The sequence below is a fragment of the Cavia porcellus genome, unplaced genomic scaffold (assembly GCF_034190915.1).
Source record: "Cavia porcellus strain 051 isolate PalLab524CR breed Dunkin Hartley unplaced genomic scaffold, mCavPor4.1 scaffold_34, whole genome shotgun sequence".
Classification (NCBI taxonomy): domain Eukaryota; kingdom Metazoa; phylum Chordata; class Mammalia; order Rodentia; family Caviidae; genus Cavia; species Cavia porcellus.
In genome coordinates, this window is record NW_026947517.1 from 11,498,393 (window position 1) to 11,513,492 (window position 15,100).

The 15,100-nt window shown below is 41.8% G+C and overlaps 1 long non-coding RNA gene across 1 annotated transcript in view; it reads left to right on the forward strand.

The window, feature by feature from the left end:
* LOC134474620 (uncharacterized) overlaps positions 1-12,957 on the forward strand; it is a 35,054-nt gene extending 22,097 nt beyond the window's left edge. The window contains exon 2 of the long non-coding RNA XR_010045497.1: positions 12,481-12,957. This is a non-coding gene — a long non-coding RNA (uncharacterized LOC134474620). The remainder of the gene's footprint in view (positions 1-12,480) is intronic.
* The last annotated feature ends 2,143 nt before the right edge of the window (positions 12,958-15,100 follow it).

The following is a 15,100-nucleotide window of genomic DNA, read 5'->3' on the forward strand; positions in this document are numbered from 1 at the left end:
TTTAACAACACTATGATGAAACGAGGTCTGGTGGTGTGCTTCTAATGCCAGCAGTCTGGAAGGCTGAGGCAGCAACATCACAAATTTAAGCACAGCCTCAGCAATATAGCCAGTTATCCAGAACCTGGATGAAAATAAAAAGAATTTTAAATGTGGAAGGTCATGGAGCTAAGTGCAAATCTCAGTATTCAATCCCTAGAAAGTGAATACGAAACAAAAAAAACCTTGGAAAGCCTAATGGTAGAGAAAATAATATTTTACACTGTTCTGGCCTTTTGGAGGGCAGTGTTACCCAAGTAGCTTTAACTTTCACAACTTTCTTGGGGTTTGACTTCAAACAATCATCAAAATCCATGAAGGATAAAAAAAAAATACTGAATGTGCTTCAAGGACACCAAGCCTCAGTCCCAGTGCAGAAGGCATTTGCAGTGATATTCTGAAGTGTATGATGACCACAGGTACAAACCAGAGAATCTACCAATAGTGTTAATGGGATTTTCAGTCTTACCCACTGTGAGAGAAACTGCCAGTCAGGAAGGTGGTAGAGAGCTTAACTAGATCCACTCTTTTTGCAAAGTGTTAAAGATCAAACAAATTATTTCACTCTATGAATGCACAAAATTATTGCTGATTGCCAACTGAAGATAATGTACACCTGCAATCCTAGCACTCTGGGAGGGGGAAGGAGATTAAATAAGGAAAGATTTAAGCCTGGCCTGGGAAACTCACAATCTTAGTGAGATCATGTTTTAAAATTTGTAAAAACATTAACAATTTTAAAAATGTATGAAAAAATAGATCATGAAGAAATCCAAGAAATCATTGTGCACAATACATTAGCTAATGTTATTCTCTCATTATTATTCTGTATAATTTTTTATCCTTTTATAGACTTAAAAATAGCATCTTTTATGTGGTCCTTAGTAATATGTACATGAGTTACATTAAAATAAGAGAAGGAAGTCTTTCAAAAAAAATAGTAATGTAACACTTTGCTCAAATCCTACTTCCATGTAAAAATTTAGTTCAAAAATAAAAAGAACCATCAATTTCTCTTCATACTAAGCTCTCCAAATCCTGGGATGGTATATTTAGTAGCATATCTACATTCATCTCAGTTAAAAGGTCAAAAAAATTGAAACCGGTCTACTTCTTGACAGTAGATCAATGTCTACCAGATGGTAAACCTTATGCTTGGTGTGCTGACTAAAGTACAAATGTAAGAAAAATTCACAGAGATTTGATTTGTCTATTGATAGATGATTTTAGTCTCTTTTTTTAACCTTTTTAAATGTATTTTTATTTTTATTTTTTTTTTTTTGAGACAGCATTTTGCTATGAAGTTCAGACTGCCTTGAACTCACGTTGTTGCCCAAGCCGACCTCAAGTCACAGCAATCTTGCTGCCTCGGCCTTGTAACTTCTGGCATTACAGACGTTTACTAGCAAACCTGGCTCTCATTTCCTTTTTAAATTAGTCCCAAAATAAAATTACCCAGGATAATGTGATATTCTCATAGTTTATCAGGTGAGTCATACAAAATGAAATCAGAAAGCACTGAAAATACCCTGAAGGAAATTCAAAATCCTCACCAACAGAAAACACAGTGTAACATATCGTAACGTAACATAACATAACATAACATAACATAACATAACATAACATAACATAACATAACACAATATAGCATAAAAAAACACAACAAAACAAAGCAAAACAAAATAAGAAAACAGGGATAGAGGTTTAATTCAGCAGTGTAAGTGCTCACTCAGTAAACCTGAGTTCATATATTCAATCCCCATTACCAAACTGAAAATAACCACCTAACTCTGATTTTAAAAAATGCTCCCAAGTGTACATAACATTTTGTAAGTTAACCATACACAAGACATATAATCTGGCAATTTCACTTCTAAGAATTTTTCTTTGAAATAAAACTCTGTGTCCACTCAAGACTGTGCATAAGAAGGCTGTGGCAGGTGGCATTCCAGGGCTAACCTGGAAACAAAACAAATGGGGTCAGCAGATGGTGACAGATGCATGAATAAGCCACACTTGGCTGGTTCAGCCCCATGAGAGTGTGTGGTGGATCCACCACCAATAAGAAGCAGCACAGGGGGAGCCCAGCACAGAGACACTGCTTGAAGGAGACCAACCAAGAGCATCGGGACTGAACAGGCACAGCATGATCACTGCTAGTAAAGACAAACTACCCAGCAGGGACACAAAGCCCATGGTATGTTTGGGATGGGAGGACAGGAAGTGAAAGCAGTGGTTAGGAGACAAGTTCCCCAGTAGTGATGCTCATGTGTCCTTCATCAGCATGGGATGATATTGTTCACAACCTTGAAAAGCCTCCCCTTGCACTCACCACCTGCTGTCTTTCCTCAAACAATGTCAAAGTACAGAGCACTACAGTGTGTGGCTGAGGGAAACATCTAAGGATGAATAAGTGATCACTCATAGGCATGTGAGTGTATAACTTGCTATGAATCCTCCTCCCCTGGACACATGGGTGTTATAACATGAAACATTTCATATCCTTCAAGGAAAATTATAGTGGGAATTCAGGGAAACATCTCCATGCTCCTTAATGAAATTGACATAAAAGTAAGATAACAGTCAAAACAAAATTTGTGAAATCTCTAAGTGAAGACACTGTGCACCTCATCCTCAAGGGAAAAGACCTTTTGGATGGAAAAGTATGTTTGGCACCCTGCCTGCCACATCTGAAACATCCACATGTTTGTTGCATTAAAATCTTCAAAGTGCAGAAAAGTCTAAAAACACATATATTTTTCTAGTCTTTTAACTTGCTGTTTCTAAGGAGGACAAAGATGAGCTCACAATAAAAACAAAGGAGGCATCAGATGGGGAGCCTCAACTGTGGACCCAGGAACATGACCTCACTTCCTTGGCGACAGGTCCAAACAGAACTCTGAAGGATCTGTTCACCAGGCACCTTATTCTGGTGACAGTTGGCCATCACAGACCATTGGTTTGAGAGAGTGAATAGGGAACATGCTGTGCTGCTTTCCCAGGCCTCACAGCTCCAGCATCAGGCCTCTGTGTCACTTAACTACATGGGAATGTATGAGAGGATGGTTCACTTGGCCCAGATGCTTCAGGAAGCTCACCTGGAAACACCCAACCATCATGGGCAGCTCAGGCCAGGACTCACCAGCCCCAGGCCAGAGACTCTCAGAGATAATAGGGAGCCCAAGACAGTTATCCCTAGGCTCACTCACCAGCCACTCACAGACACTGAGTCCAGGACAAGTTCAGATACTGGGAAGGTAAGTTCTTAGCTGAGCAGCCCTGTGGAACTTGGCTACCTGTGCATTTAAGTTGTGGCCATGAGCAAGCACCTCAGCCTCAGTTTACAACACTGAACAATGTGGTGCTGAGTGGATGCAGAGTGCAGGGTAACTGAGGAGGAAATGGGGGCTCCATGGCAAGGGGATAGCTGTGGCCTTAGCCCCACTGCAGAGGCTATGCTGATTCCCAAGAATGACCTTCACCCCCCTCACTGACACACACTTGAAGGAAGCTATTCTGTTCATTGGAAAGGATATAGGAGTGTCACTCTAGTGAGCTCAGGATGTGCATAGAAAGGAATTCTTGGGAATGTCAAAGTGTCCACGGCCCACAGGTATCATTGGAAAGTGGGTGGATGTCATCAAGCCACAAATACACATGAATAAACCCTGTGTGAAGACACTTTTCCAGGTATTGCACATGGTCCTGTAAGGAGAACAGGTGTAAACAATGCCCCTTTGAGTTTTGATGTTCTTTGGAGGTCACAAAGTCAGCATTGACAGTAGAACAGACATTGTCCACCTCAAATCAGTTTTTCTGGGTCCCAGGCCTCACTAGATGTGGGTACAGACCATGCGGGAGGAGTTATAAAGAGGCAAAGAGAACTAGACAAGAGATCTTTGCCTGACCTAGATACTGCAGACAAGCAGGACAGACACTGATGACCCCTCACTCTCAGATATTCATGTAGCATCAGCCCTGAGCCCTTGAGTGCAAAAACATGGCAGATATCAGTCTTTGCCTTTGTTGAACTGACCTGCAGTGGGGAACGACAGGGAGACACTGTGTCAGGCTTCCCTGAAGAAGAGAGTGGTGTCATGCAACTAAGCAAAGACTGCCTCCTATGGAGCATTCTGTCAGCTTGTCAGGGCTCCCAAGGTCCACAGTGCCACACTGTAGTTGGGAGACAGTGGGAGCAGATACTGCACTTGCTGGGCTAGTGTTCCATGAGCCCTTCCTAAGGTTACCTTTGTAGGCAGTGTGATAAGAGTGGCCAGACCTCTTGCTCTGCTGCCTCCCTGTCTGCCCCAAGTCCACATCTCCTGTCCTTGGCTCCTAACTGGAGCTGAACTCCAAGGTGGACCCCCAGCCAAGCTTCTCATGGACCATCTGGAGCTTCCTAAGGCCCTGGAGCCTAAGTCACAGGATAAGGGGCCCTGAGGTGTGAGCTGTGGCCCTGAGGGCAGGAAATGTGCTGGGGATCTGAGCAATGTGTCCAGATGATGGGAAACCAGGAATATGAGCCCCTCAGCAGTCATTTTGGGGATGCAGTCTGGGAGGCTTTACTGGGGCTATATTCATGCACACAGCATGAGAGGCAGTGGGAAGGTTTGGTCTTGAGAGGTCCCTGGAATGTCAGTGATGTTTTCTTCTCCTGCAACTGCAGAAGCAATTCCAGTGCATGCTGAAGTTGCACCCACAGAGCTCGTGCCAGCTCCAACTGCAGCTCCCTCACCAGCTCTGGCCCCAGAGCTACAGCCAGCACCTGGATTCAGTTCTCCACCAGCTGCAGAGCTGGACCTCCTGGTGGCTCCACAGCAGGAGTCATCTCTTGATTTCTACCTGCAGGGAACCCTTGACCCACACCTGCCATTCCCCTCTCTTACAGATTGACTTATCAGTGTATTCATTGCTACCCTTATTTCCCAGAAGTATGGCAGTGATGGAAGCAATATAAATAAAGTTTAAGATTTCAGTCATGTTTAAAATAATCAGCCTGGTAGCATTCTGTGTATTCTCAAAGTTTTGCAAATTTCACCACTGTCCACTTCCAGAACATTTTCCTCCTCAATTTTATACAGAAAGGTGTTTTCTTTTGTTCACCATCCTGCTCCATCCCAGCCACAACTCATCTTTTGTCCTCATAATTTACTTCTGCTACATTTCCACATCAATGCCATCAAGTTTCTCTTCAGCCAGATGCTAGATTTGACTTTTTAATGTTGCTTTTTTTGTGAGAAGGCAGAATGTTAAGCTAAAGTCCTTGGTTAGTCAATCACAGATTTAGTAAATTATCCAGTATTCTTTTCTGGGGCAAGAAATACAGATTGTGGTTAAATATACAATGCAATATGAGTGAATAATATAGGACATAGTGGCTGTTGTTCCATCCAGGAACAGTGGCCTCCCTCCTAGGTGCTACTCTTTCAGTCTCATTTTAGGGTCAGCCTGAGGGTTTTAACAGTTGGGTGGGAGTGTGTCTCAGGGAACCGCTCCTCACGGATTGCAACTAGGATGTGGAGACAGAGTCCTGTCAGGCTCTATCCCATAGGAAGCAATCACCTTTGTAAATCTCATTTTGTGTGTTAGATTCTTAGCAATGGAATTTTTCAGTCACAGTCATAGAACCTTGGGTAGGACCAGTTACTGTCCATGGGTCTGCATATACAGTGTCCAGGCACAGAGCTTCATGGTGACCTCTGCCAAATGCAGCTCTACAAGCTGTGGTGTTCCCATGGGGACACTGCATCCCCATGACATCTCAGCAGACAGCACAGCAGCATGACATGGCCTCACCTCTACTTCTTGGAGATGGATGAACATTGCCTACAACTTGACTTATTTCTCTTACAAATTACTGAATCTCACACCAATTTGGAAAATCAGGGCTTAAGGTTCCTAGGGGAATTTTGTTCCATATTGCCCCAAGGAAGTTGTAGAATCCTCTTGATTCAGGTTCTTCACAAGGTAATAAGTTTTGTATTTATATAGGAGTGTTGAACTGAGGTCCTTCCCACAGAGCGACATCCCCAGCCCCTTTTAATTTTTGAAATTTAAATGTGACACCGAGTCTCACTGTGCAGCTAAGTTGTTTAGACTGGGTTCAAATATGTGACCCTCTTGCCCTAGTCTGGTAGAGCATGGGGATTACAGAGACTCAAACCTCAACTGATTTCATTAGGCGTTTTTTAAAAACCAACTCCAAATCTACTGCTATAGTCTGGCTGACCAGCTTTAGAACATGGTTGATTGCTATCTCTCTCCAGGCTGTACCCAGGGGTCATTCTATGAGATGTCAATAACTTTCTGCACTTGAGGCTACAATACCAATACATAGAAGCAATTGCACTGCTTAGGGAACATAAGGATGGCCAAACTGATGAAATTCTGTCTCCTCACGATGTCACCAGGGAAACATGTCCAGAGGTGAGTGTCATTTCCATGACCAGGCAGGAGGAACCAGCCCAGCATGCACTGTATTCACCTCCATCTCAACCCTTCCCAGATTTCTCCTCTATTTCTATACATTATGTACCTTGGATACCAGCTGCCAATTTTCACAAATGTCATATCACACCTCTGATGATGTCCCTAGGAAGGAGATGACAGTATGACCTCTATAGTGCATGATGTTTTACCTAGGTTTACATAGGAATTCAGAAGGAGCAGATGGGTCTAAATGCAGGTCTTTTTCCTCAGAAATGGCACCCTGACTACACTGCTGTTTTTTTCTTTCCTATGCAGAAGCTTTGCCTCCTACCAAGGAGCCCTTGCCTGGGTGAAGCTTGTTCTCTTCACTGTGAAGGACACTAGAGAGTCATTTCATGGGCTTCTATGGTATGAAGAGCAGTAATCTCTGGGGGATACCAGAGGACTCAGGTCCACACAGACATCATGGAAGGAGCTGGAGGGTGCATTAAATCATGAGTGTACCAGGCACTGACCATGATGTAATGCCAAGAGCAGATGCAACCATTGCTCTCCTGTGCTTTCATTTTGTTGAGGCACACAATCAACTTGGCCAAAATACTACCAATATTATAGACTACGTTCCTGGCCTCTGTACATGGGGACACAAAATAGAGCAGGCATGTAATGGGAAGCAACACAGAATGGAGTGATGCATCACTATATGAACTTAAGATGAATGAAAGGCAGGCAGGACACACTCCATCTTGCTCACTTCTCAGATAGTTAGAGAGCAGCACCCTGTAGAGTACCCATGAGTAGAGTAACCCTGAATACACCACTCTCTTTCTCACAGAGGCAACATGCCATGAGGTCAGGAAAGGGAGATGCATTTCCAGCTTCCTGAAGAATGGGGGACAGGTGGTCACAGCACTGTCCAGGGACTTCCATTAGCATGTGAGGTCTGCCTGGGTCAGCACTGCCCCATTCAGGGCACAGTGATGGCTGGGCCTGGGCTTTCTGTAGCTGGAGCAAGAGGCTGGTGTCCAACTCCACAGGATGCCTTGGGAGAGCAGTTTGGGAGGGAGGCCGGACCTGTACTGCTGCTTACATTTGTCCTCCCTAGGACCAGTGCTTCCTTTACTGACTCCTGGAAGGTGCTGCTTACCAAGTTGGGACACCCAGGCCAAAAAACTGAGTCTTTTGGAACAACCTGAACTCACTGAAGACAAGAACTCCAGTGAGCAATGTTTGGCCTTGTTCTATTATTCTCTGGGGAGGGCATGTGTAACTTTACAAGGAGAAAGACTCTCAAACTTAGGGCCTTCTGCAACAATGAGGCATGCACAAGTGAGTGGGGCAAGGCAGAACAGGAAGCTTTTCTGGGGTGGATTTGTGCACAGAATTGTCTTTGAGAGGCCTTGGGGGGCTTTGGAGCCTGCAAGGATCAAGGATAGTTGGTGATTTTTCTCCCTCCTCTGAGGCAGGGCTGCTACCTGACTGAGCTCAAGTCCTACTTGCTGAGCTAGTGCGAGCTCCACCTCCAGTGACCTCACCAGCTCTGGGATCAATGCGAAAGCTATGCCCAGTTCAGTACCAGGACTTCATGAATTTCAGACCTGGGGCTGTTGCTGGCACCATGGTAGACATCCTGAGCTCTGCATAAGGCCAAGTCCTGCAAAGTATTGCCTTTCCCTTCCATCCCCTTGTTCCTCTTTTATTTCTTTCAGTTTGCATTTCTACTCTTATGTAATTCTTCTAAACATTACATTCTAAGTTAATTTAAATTAACAGTTAAGATTTATTAGTTTCAACATGTTCAACTCAGTAGCACTATCATAAGCGCATCGCCAAATTGTACAATATTCACATCTGTTGAGTTTCAGTTTTCTGCTGTTTTGGACCCATCCATAGTCCTGTACTCTCCTGCTAGTCCCCATGTGCTTCTAACATTTCTCTTGATGTGATTAGCTACTCTTAATCTTTCATATCAGTGCATCAGATTCTGTTTGGCCAAACATTACTGGAGGAGACTGGTTGCTATTGCTCTTTGATAGAAGAGAAAATACCAGATAGACAAAGTCTGCAGGGAAAACGTAGAGACCATTGTATATATACTTATCTTTTCATGTTGGAAAAGCTTTCCCATGATTTCAGTGACAGAACAGAGACTGAAAGTTCTGATACATTGCATTTAAAAAACAGAAACAAGACTAATGTAGAGACTACAGCAGGAAACCTTTCCGTACAACCAATAGTCAGATAGATGATTGTTATTACAGGTGTGAAAGATGTATCAAGAGTCCACTTTGTGAGAGAAGTGACAAATTCTTGTAACTCAAAGGCAGTCACCACACATGGCCAACAAGTACAGAAAATGTTGAGCCTCCCAAAGCTGAAGCATGCAGGGGACAGATCCCTGAGATGTGCTGTGTCCCCATTCAATGGCAGGTTCTAAGCAGATGCTGAACAGCACACATGAAATTATGGAGAGCAGAGCAGAACTTTGACACGCAGCTCTCATCAGAGCTATACACTGGTATCCCTGCAGCATGCAGGGCTAAGAACAGAGATTTCTCCCAGAGAGAAACCTGCACAACTTTTCAAGATTTTTGTTCAAGAGTTTGATTCACAGTACTCTTTGAAGCAGGAAGGAACTGGGACCCTCCCTAGCCTCCACATAGAGGGTGCACAAGAGAGCTACCTGGAGAATGCTGTGCATGGTTGCTGGAACTAACTGGCCCCAGGGCCACAGAGGTGAAGATCTAGGAACCGACAACCTCATGGCAGCACAAGGCTTTCTAAGAGCCAGCCAGTGCACAGGGAGTCTCTATTGCAGTCCAATGCTTCCCAAAACCAAGACCAGCTTGGGGAAAGGACATTTGGATGTCAGGGTGGCCAGTCAACTAATGAGCAGCACTTCCTGGCACAGCTGTGCAAAGCACGTCCCTCTGAGGATAACCCTCCAGCAGGTCCAACTCACTGCCTTTTTCAAGTCTGGCAGCAAGGAAGTCACACAGAAGCACAGCAACACAGTTGAAGTTTTCTCAAACTAAATTGTTTAGCTTCCTTTGAAGAAATGATTGAAAATGCACAGGTCTGGTGTAACAAGGCTGAGAAAAGTGCTCTGCATGTTGTGTAAATAAACTAGCCCTTGACAAGACATGGGAATTATGCCCATGAATGGGTCTGCAATGGCAGAGGCGTTTTGCTACCACTATTGTACTCAGAAAGATAAATCATGCTGAGACACTGGAAGAGACAGAAGTCACAGCCAGCAAGGGCTCCCCTGATTGGACAGTTCATATAGCCTGCCCCTTCATCACTGATTGATTCCTGCTCTACTGCCCTTCTTCTGAGTCAAGAATAAACAGAGAAAGGAACCCCTCCCTGCAAGAGAGGATCCCAAAAGATAGACTGTAATGCAGAGTCTTCTGGAGCTGCCATTCTTCTACAGTGGTGAACTCAGCTCGACAGAGGAGTGTTTGTACTGAAGAGCATTACCTCAGGCTTTTAATTTTCAAATCCATTTTATTTCAAGGACAAAAGAGCACATCAACTAAACTTGAATTTCAAAACATGTCAATCAGGGGGCAACACTGGTATATTCATTGCACACTGTCATCCCCAGATCATTCAACCGGAGCACAAGACATCTCTAATCATTTTTCCAAAAAGTACTGTTAAAGGAAGATGAGTTACTTAAATACTCTTGGCATGAACCAAGGCTAGGTCCTCCAAGGAGCTAATGCAGGAGACCAGATACCTTGCAACTATGGGGAAGACTGACACTCATGCTATGGGCCAAGGCTCAAGACAATGATAAGCAAATTCATCCATATTCTAAATAGCTCCCTAGCACTCTTAGGAAGTCAGGAGTCACCTGTATCCTTATCGTAGAGTGACATTCTCAATAGTTCCTATCATACTGAGGAACTCAGAAGTCACCCTCCCAAACCCCTAAGGGAAGAGACAGCTTTCTAAGAATGTCTGCTTTCTATGTGACTCCCTTCCCCCTTTGTTCCCAATTTAATCAGCTTTACCTGAACTTAATAATCCTATTGGGTACCATAGCTCTCTCCCATCTTATGCCCATCTGCATTGTGAGTTCCTAGTTTTCCCCACCTTAAACTCATTTCACCACATGATTTTACTCCATAAAGGTCTATAGAAAGGACAGTGTTTGGCAACCTGATCAGGACCCCTTATCTCTCTCAGGCAGCTTTCTTTCTCTCAATAAGTACATTCTTTATTTTGATTTCTTCATTCCAATCGAAGGATGTGCTTCAAAGTGTTTTACCCTAGAAACAATTACAGGACCTCATGGTAGTAGTTCAAAGTGGAACAATGTGAAATCAGGGATGCTTACTCATATGGCCACTTCCTCTTTTCTCCTTAATTACAAATTCCTCTTTCTTTCCCAGGGGCCAAAAGAAAATTCCCCTCAGCTCTCACATGACATCAATCTCCCCTCCAAGCACCACATCCAGTCAAAAGTCACATATACCCCATATCCCCATATTCAGTCAGGAAAAAAAAAAAGCCAAACTCTTGGGGACTGTGGGCTCCTCTCCATATTGTTTAAGTAAAAGGCCACTTTTACATTTCTTATATTCTGCTTCTCTACTGTGCTAATATATGTCCTCAGTAACTTCAGTAATCTAATCCATTTTAAACCTATCTCACCACATGATTTTATTCTATAAAATCCCTAGAAAAGACAGAGTCCTTTGCTACCAGCTCAGAACCCCTCCTGTTTCTCCCAGACAGAAGCTTTCTGATAGGATTTTTGGTATAGTAAAGAAGACAATATAAAGTCAAAATGGCCTTTATTCTAAGAATATGGAGAGAACCCTATGACCACTGGGGGTCTGGCTTCATCTTCTGAAAAAGTGTGGGTGGCATACATATAGTTTTTGACTTGGTTGGTGGTTAAAGTTGGCATTGCTGATATGCAAGTAGCTGATTGAGATTTGTTCCTTGCCACAGGTACCTTGAGTAGGGAAAAGGAAAGTGACTTCAAAGTAAAAGTGCCCTGGTTCCACCTCCGACTTCCAAAATACCCTATTTAGAGCAAAATATTATCACTTTCTTTCTCTCAATAAATATGTTCTACTCTGTTGTTCCTAAAATTCATTCTTGCATTTTAGAGAACACAAACTCATACCAGACATAAAAGGTCAGGAATTTCATTCCACTTTATCACAGTATGGCTGCCTGTATTTCTAACTAACTCAGCTGCCTGTAACTTTAAGAATTGTTTATCAATTTGACTTGGAGCAATTGTAGCAAATAAAATGTTCTTAATGAATATAGGGAAATATATCATTAAACTGAAAAATGATTATCACAGTGTTTCTAGCTAGCATTAGCCAACATTTTCAACTTTCAAGTTTGTGGGAAAACAAAAAATAAAAACAACTCAGAAAATAGCAATCCTATAGGGGACCGTATATCATTCACTGTAGTTGCCATGTTATCTGCAGGTATTTCATAGACCACAAAGGAAACATTGAGCCTATTAAATACCAAGTATCAGTTTCAGTAAATGTGCTCCTAGCACTGCATCGTTGACAACTGTGATTTTTTTTTTTCTGTATGAGGGATTGAACTCATGACCTTGTGCTCTCTAGGCAGCTCCTTGTATCACTGAGTTCAATCCCCAGCCCCAACAACTTTAGATACTAAATATAACTTTTAACAATGTTTAATTTGCCATTGACATATTTAGTATAAATTTTGTAAACCTACATTTTCCCAAATGAAATTATTTTCTTTCCTTGTAGTTTAAATTACTATTTTTTTTAGGTACCAGGTATGAAAGTTACTGTCTAGCACTTTCCAGGCAGGTGTTTCTGCCTGCTGAGTGAAATCCCTGGCATGTATTAATGAATATTTCACTTTATTCATTCAAATAGTACTGTGATTTTAGCAAAGTTTGTCAATGTAGACAGAAATTGGTATACAATCAGAGGGGAACTGGAACCTCAAAGAGTCAATGCAAAAAACTAAATACAACAATCATTGCTACAGGTGCAGGGGAAGAAAGCCAGACCTGAAGGTGAAGATGCAGTGACAATGTCTACATGCTCCTGAAAAGAAAAACAACAGCTTGAAATGTACTACAGTTACCACCACCTCCTCCAGGAAGTCCTGATAGGCATCAATTACCATACTCAATTACCAGAACAATTGGACTATTGTTCCCACAAAATGCCTTGGCTCTTTCCACATATCTTTTCTGGCTGACTTGTTCCCCTGATGAATAATATTAGTTAAGCACCTATAATCTTATAGATTGATTGTAGTTTGAGACCTACAGTTTGCCCACATTGTGACTATCCTGTATAAATGACCCCTGACAATATGACTGTGTTCAAAATACTGAAGACCACTCCTGAAAATTCAGAGCTATTCTCTCTTTTTTTCTAAGACAATTTTTGAAATTCTTTTGGTTTGTGACTTCATTTCTCAATGTTGTGAGCCATTAAACGGTGCATTTGATATCAAGCAGGGCAGTATTATATTTCTCTTATCTCAATTTAAATATGAAATGTCTGCTAAAGGCATTGTTCCAAAGCCTGAATTTCAAACTGTTTGTTTGCCATGAGTTTAACATTCCCATGAGCTTTTAGAAGTCCTCATTCTAGTGAACTGCAAATGTATTGGAGGAAGGAGGTCACTGTTGTGCTGTAGCACAATAGGTGCCATTCCTAAGTCTGTGTTTGTCACTGCCTCCTGGATGCCACTGCATGCCACTACATGGCCTTCTTTCCTCTGCCAGCATCATTCAATAATTCCCATTTTACATAAGTCAAATTTCACTCAGCTCTATTTTTGTTTTCAATAGTCTTTCTGTCTACTTTGTTGTTGTTGTTGTTGTTTTTTTCATTTCAGTTTTTTGATTTAAAGACATAGTCTCACTTTAGAGTTCTGGCCAGCCTTGCACTCACTATGTAGGTTAGGCTGTCCTTCAATACATGGCCATTCTCCTGTTTCAGCTTCTTCATTCCTTGGGAAAAGAGGTGGGCATTATAGCACATTGTGTTTGTCTTTTTTCTCCTCTCTTTTTCACAATTATTCTTTCCTTTCAGTGGCACTGTCTAATCCTGAGGTTTGCTTGTGTCAGTAAAGGTTTCTTCAGCTTGAGTTGAGTTTGTGAACAATAATTTAGGAAGCCAATATAGGAACCCAATTGAGAAATGTGGAATTTCATAGCTGGTCTCAGGACCACCTGTATACAGAACCCCCACCCCCATTTCAGGATCTAAACAAGAGGCTCTGAACTGGAAAGGTACAGATGTTTTAAAAGATCCTGTTGGAAATCATTTAGCTAGAATCTTATAATAATGGTTGGATGACAACTGTATTCTGCTTCTTTTGTTGAGCAGGTTAATTTTTTTCTTTGGGTACAGCTCATTTTGCTTTTCTCCTGGGACTTCTACCCTGTGTGATTTTCCACTTTTCTGGGTGAAATACAGGGAACTACTTAAATGCAAAGCTCAAGATGGCATCTATTATGCCAAGCTACAACACAGCTAAGTTACAAGCCTCAATATTTTCTAGGGTAAAAACACACATATCTATAATCCCACATTCAAAATGCTGAGACAGGAGTGCTGCTTTGAGATTAGGGCAATTTTGCACTCCATAAAGGGTTCAAATCTAGGTGATATGCATAGAGAAAACTTGTCACAATAAAACAAAACTAAACTAAATAAATAAAACCAAACAAAACAGCTGAATGGAGACTGATTTCTTCAAATCTTAATTCCATATCTTGGGGATTGATTTTTTGTTTATACACATTTATTGAGACAGCAAATTTTATGCTATATTGCAACTCACAGCTAATTTAACACCCAAAGAGGAGCACTGATTCTTATGCTGAGTCACTGCAAGAGTCCCTGTGCACTGTCTCTAAAGCAGAGCTCATAGTGACAGTCTGCAGGACCAGCATGCATAAAGCACAGAGGCAGACAAATATCTCATGAATCACTTTGATGTACTAACAATGATATCTTTTCAAATCTCATTTAGGCCACTGAGGCCTTTGTTCTTAATATACTTAAGCAGCATTTTGATATTTAAATTTGGCTTCATAGAACAAAACATAAATAACACGAAATATGATACATAAATAATAACTCAAATGTTCATGGAAAACTGCTGTATGTAAAAAAAAACTATAAACATTGAAACCAGGTGCCAGTTTCCAATTACAGCTTAGTGTCACCAAGTGATCACTCTCCATTCAGAAATAAGAAATATGTCTTGGGAGGCTGGTGCAGGAGAACTTCCTTGAGTTTGGGGCTAGCCTAAGTTACAGAGCTGTCTGAAATAGTGAAACCCTGACTGAGACACCCCACAGACAATGTGAAACTTGAAAGGTGACTGCATAAGTCACTTTTGGTTTGCTTTAAAAATTATATCCATACAATATAGAAAAATTCCACAATATTTAAAATTTTCTGAGGAACAGAAAATTTTGTTGATATCAACAGATGTTGATATCATCCATAGTGTACAGAAAACACTTTCAGAGCTGGGTATTGAGATCATGAGTTCGATCCCTGTTACAAAAAAAAATTCAAATTTCTTGTTCATGACACTGGGTCATAGTTAGAGATAATCAAAATTAGAACACAAGTGA